At 36.4% G+C, this 6,060-nt stretch overlaps 1 pseudogene; it reads right to left on the reverse strand.

The window, feature by feature from the left end:
* Nucleotides 1–909: 909 nt before the first annotated feature.
* Nucleotides 910–5,905, reverse strand: LOC124891147 (annotated as a pseudogene).
* Nucleotides 5,906–6,060: the final 155 nt, after the last annotated feature.

Below are 6,060 nucleotides of genomic sequence, written 5' to 3' on the forward strand. Positions count from 1 at the left end.
TCATCTCCTAACGGCTAAAACTTAAATTAATAAATGGTAGTAATAGGTCATTAGGACCATTGAAACATACATAGGCAACAATCTTACTCTATACCAAATAGACGATTTGACTTTGACCAAAATAATATCACATGAATGCTATCAAATTTAATATTAATAAGTATATAATCAATGTCTTAGTTGATAGCCGAAAGAGTAATGACAGGTAAACACTTAATAATATTATTTTTTGAGAAATAAAAAATATATTTATCACAAGCTTATGATACTCCATTTTCCTGACTTGACACTATAACAACTTTATCGGTTACTCCAAGCCTTCACTTCCTAGTCAAACACTGATAAATGATCTAAAAAATGATATCACGAAAAGAACAAACTTTTCACAAAATATTTTCTTTGGAAAATCATTTTTCTCCTAACCAAAAACCACTATTTGATAAATTTTCACGACATTTCCCTAATAGGTTGCTCCCTGTGAGCAAGTTTCCAATTGGGTGCTAACTGCCGGATATAAGAGTACCATAGCAAACCAATTAAACAACAAGGACAAAATTCATGGTCTTTAAATACAAAACACAAATCTATTAGTTTGAGCCCAATCTTTCCAATTCTGTAGAAGTGGCCACCAAGTTCGGTAGCCACACCCTTAGTAAGTCAGTCTTAACGATGGAACCAACTAGACGGCATACACACAAATGAACTAAAGCATGATGCAAAATAAGGCTAAAAGCTGGACAAAGATCCAGGGATCAACTGCAGCGTTGCTCCCGGTCTTCTAAGTTTGGCTTCTCCCTACCATCTACAAGCAAAACACAGAATTAGGTTTAGGAAAAGACACATTTCTGCAGTAGTGATTAATGATGTGGAACAATTAATTCAAAATAAAAAGCTTTATGAAGCTCAACATGAAAAAATATGTCCACATTCCAAAAACAATGCAGAATGATTGTTCATAGATCAGGAAGCTAAATGGCGGGATTACATAATTGGTTCAGATATAATGGTTAATATAATTGGCTTGTTTGACTAATATAAAAGTGGGGAAAGCCACTGACACAACTTTCACATGCAACTCCAAACAAAGTACTTTGGACTATAGAGGTACTTATACAAAGAAGAAATATTTTGATCTAAATATGTCACTGCACCTTAAAGGACCTGCTCTTTTTTCTTCGCAACACCTTCAAAAATCCTGTCAGGTCCAAAATTACAAGACAAGTTTAGATGATCAATTGGACCTCGTAGCTGGAATGAAACAGTAAATTCACCCGGTGGGCATAAATTCTGAGTTTGCATCTTAAAAACCATATTCTTCCTGCGAACCTTCCTCTCTCCGGTCACGCTCACCCCTTTTATGAGAATTCTCCCATTTGGTCCAACATCACAGCGAAAGACTTCTGTAACCACATGAATGGGAAGATCTCTTAATCATCAATTTGATTCATATGGATGCAATTTGACATTCATTGACCACATAAAAAGAACAGATTAAATGATGGTCTACAATCATTACAGGAAACATAGAAAAGCCTTCATTGGAGCCAAAACAAGAGCAACCCAATGATGGTCTACAATCATTACATGAAATATAGAAAACCCTTCTGGCGCCAAAACAAGAGCAATCCACTGTGATAAACAAAAACAGGCATTAAAAGAAGCAAGCATAATATTGATGAGAGATAATAAAAGTTTAACACATGGAACACAATATACCTATACTAAGCTAAACATAAATGGGATACAGATGTATCACAGAAGTATAGAGATCAAAGATATGACGAGCAGGAGAGAAAATGCATCCCCAAACTAATCTCATTAGCAGACCCTGCGTCCTAGGGTACTGACAAACACTCTAGAAGGGAGGAATTTCAGTGAGAGCCAGAAAATCAAGGTAGGCTAACTGAAACATTTCTTGAAGCTTCTGAATGACAAAAAATTACTGTTGTAAAGCTCACTGCACACCTGGGAAAGAAGGCTTATGCAAGTAATATGTGGTCCTAGAAACCAAACATTTTTTTAATCAGTGAATAAAATGGAACACTCATCTGTATAGAGAAGTAGAAAATGAAGGCATACAGATATCCTATGACTAACGCTCGATAACAAAGCCTTTGACCTTTGTATCATTTCCCAAATATTGTTTAGTTCTAATCAAACTCGGTTTCATTAGAACCTTTGTGGAAGAACTACTGAAACTATTGGCGATGAGGTCTTTATGTCTGAACCTCCTGTTTTTTTTTTTCTTTTTGGATATAACTCATTCTACATGCATTGATTTCATATTTAAGTTTCAGTATGAAATGAAAGACATTTTGAGAAAAAGTAAAAGACAGATTTTATCTGAGTAAGGTGGAGAATGCAGCAGATTTATCAGCATGGTATTTCTGCAATGCATCAACAAGTTACATTCGTATACAGAACATATGGTCGTAACACATATTGTGATTTTCAACTTGATGTATTAAATATTAAAAAAAAAAATCTGATGTAAGACAGTAAGAGTTATAAGAAGATATGGTGATTTCAACTAAAGAACATCTTACTCATATGTACAACTTACTTTCATCCCTTGCAACACCGGGAAGTGAAACACGGAATACATAAGCATCTTCAGATTCAATGAGTGGCCCAAACTTTCCCAACAAAACCGATCCAGTAAGGAAACCCCGCCATTAGCATGATTTATAAGATTGTCCCACTCCTCTCTGGCTGGACAAGCAGAGAAAAAAACCATTGCAGGTTGACCCCCCCAGCATGCTGCTGAGAGTTGATACGCTTGAACGATGAAGTTGTACTAGCTTCAACTGAGATTGAACCGGCATTGATATCTGATGACGATGAAGCATGATAACTATATGGTAGCGGAGGGCCAGTACATGGATACAAGCTGATGGGGGCCACATTAAGCAGTTGAGGATGCAGCGGAATTGAACTATTAGCTTCACTAGAATTCGGCACGGAAGACTGAGATGCTCTGCAATGCACGAGTAAAGTGCAACATTAGTTTCCATTTCGATAATCTCTAGAATTAAGAAACACCTAAATTGACTCCATAGGACGTAAAACCAATGTAAGAAGAGCTTGATTGGAGTAAGCAAGTATAGTTCATATGATGCACAAGTAGGAAATGATTTCTTTACGGATTAAGGAAGTTTTATTAACTACTTGTGCATCTTATGATTTCTCAAAAGCACAGGAAAGTCACAAAAGCATTCAAACATATTTTGAAAAGAACAGCTTCAGCATCCAGAGAGTAAGAATTATTTTGAATCTGGATGGAAAAAGGTGCCCAACAGTTTATCAGAGGTCTACTTCACATGAAATTCTAATAACTTCATTGTTCCTCATAAAGGGTGGCACTAGCCATCTAGGACACTCCCTATTTTGTCATTTAAAGAAAAGTCAAGACACAAATGGACATTAAAAACAGAAACCAACTTGATCATATTTGCAAATGAGACATAGCATGATAATTAGGTTTGACTTCCTCGCCGCAATTAATATTGCTTGGAGGTAGAGGAAAATATAAAAGAGACCAATTTATGTTTATCGCCAAAAATAGTTTCTCTTTATATGAAGGCCACTGTTGAGAATATAATTAAATAATAAAAAGTGTGCTCTCTCTAACAGCTTAAGCTTTTAGATGAGATGGTCACACACGTTAACATGGTATCAGAGCACACAGAAGTCCTGGGATCAAATCTAATCGCTACCCATCATTAAAAAGAATCTCCACGTTCTTGGCCCATGAAAAAGAATCAGGACTGCACGTGAGGGGGTGTATTGAAAATATAATTAAATAAAAAAAGTATGCTCTCTCTAATAGCTTAAGATTTTAGATGAGATGATCTCACATTTCAAGACAGTGTTTTGAAAAGCGAGAGGCGAAAAAAGCGATGAGGGCTCGCTTCATAGAAGCGTGAAGTGAAGCAGATGCTTTTTTTCATTAAAATGCTATTTAGTGCAACATTAAAAAATATTAAGTATGCACAAATAAATAGCCAAGAACTCAATAAATAACATAATCTTTCAATTCTTAAATTAAAAAAGACAGTATATAGGCATAACAAGCAAACAAAATAATAAACTATTATTGCCCATTGCAATTGGATCTTTTTTTTTTTTTTGAGCCATTGAATAAAGAAATATACTACAAGAGAAAAAAAAAATAATGAAAATATATACAGATGTTAGAACTAAGAACACATACAACAAAAAACAATTGAAAAGAATAAAACTAGAGCTGGAAAACAGAGAAGAAGAAGAAAAAATAGAGCTGCAAAGAACAAAGAAGAACAGCCAGCTGCAACTGGCAGTCGTCTCCCACATACTATCCACTCTCCCAAGCCCCTATTGTCATCAGCTTCTCCTAAATCTCCAATGCACTGGCCAAATTCAAGCTATTGTACTTAATCCTAGGCCGATCCTCCACACCCCTCTTTTTTCTGCCCTTTTTGATTTTCAATTCCATCACCAAAATTTTTTTTAGGTCAAAAGATTCTTGCTTGGTATGAATTTACAGTCTTTAGATAGAGCTCTATCACCCTTCCTTAGGAGCAAAAAGTCTATTTGAGTCATGGCTACAAAACTACGGAAGGTAATAAGGTGCTCCTTCTTCAGGAAACTCAAATTCGCTACCTACAACCCAAAGACCCTAGTAAAATCCAAAAGTGAAGTTGCTCTATTCCTTTCCCTGAAATCGAAACATCTATGTACATCATCATAGCCTCTCAATATAGACCCTATATATCTATTGAAATCCCCTTCTACGAAGAGCTTCTCAGTGCCTCTCACCACCTCATCCAAAACCTCTTCTTCTTTTCTTCGTCAAAGCCCACTTGCGGTTTCTTCTTTTCCTCGTCAAAGACCACTTGCGGTTGCGGAGCTTAGCCACTAATAACTTCAAAATAGACTAACTTAACAAACATCAACCTACATTGACCCGCTTAACCTCCACCACTTGCCCCCTGCGCTCTTCATCTACTAAGATACCTACGCCTTATGCTACCAGAGTACTACAACTTATACCTGTCTTCCACTTCCTAAGAATCTTCACGAGCTCTATAAACTTACCTTGAAGAGGCCCTGTGTTCCAAGACCCAATTCTTAACCTAGAGGCCCCTTTATCCCACTTAACTCTACTACCCCTCGCCCCCAACCTCGAACCTAACCTAGACCTCACCCTGGGCCTCAACCCCAACTCCTACCATGACCTATGACATGACCCTCTAGCATCGACCACCACAACCATCACTTAATAAGAGAAGAAAATAAGAAAGCGCACAAATAGATAAGGCTAACAAGACAATGGTAATAACGAATAAATCAGTAATGAAACTTAAAATTGTGCGCACTATATGCTAAGGAAACAAATAAAAATCAAGAATCAACAGTAATAAATCTACAAGAAAGAAACAAGACTCAACAGCGTATGCCACAAGCAATAAAACCAATATACTACAACGCAAATTTTGATAAATAACAAGAACTATACTACCCATAAGAATTTAGAAAATAACAATACATACGACAATAAATAGATATGCTCGTCTCAACTACAACGAAGTAACAAGGAAACAGTAATCCAACAAGAACAGTCAAAGATAATAGGAAAGAAACCAATAGGGAAAAGACTGAAATACAAATCAAACAAGACGGAACGTATCCACCACCAACAGTTAAGAAACCTAGAGAAGATGAAACAAGTGCACCAAATCCGGGGAGAAGACAAAGTGGGGGCATTTTCTTGATCGATTCGTAGGATTCCGACAAGTTGGTGCAATAATTAGTCGCCGAAATTTTGTTGTCGTCACCTTTACCAACTGTTGATACCACCCTGAATTTGGTTGCCATAAAATATACACTTTGAGTCATCGGAGAAGCTGCCCCGGACTTGTAGTGCCTGCAAGGGATTAGAAAGAAAAAAAAAGAGTGCAGATTTGTTCGAAGAAAGAAAGAAAGTAACGACTATTAATTATGTTTTTTTATTTTTCGTATGCAATTATTAATGATTTATCTATTAATTATGTTGTTTTTAATTCTCTGTAGACATCATTA

Source organism: Capsicum annuum, unplaced genomic scaffold, assembly GCF_002878395.1.
Source record: "Capsicum annuum cultivar UCD-10X-F1 unplaced genomic scaffold, UCD10Xv1.1 ctg3124, whole genome shotgun sequence".
Taxonomy (NCBI): Eukaryota; Viridiplantae; Streptophyta; class Magnoliopsida; order Solanales; family Solanaceae; genus Capsicum; species Capsicum annuum.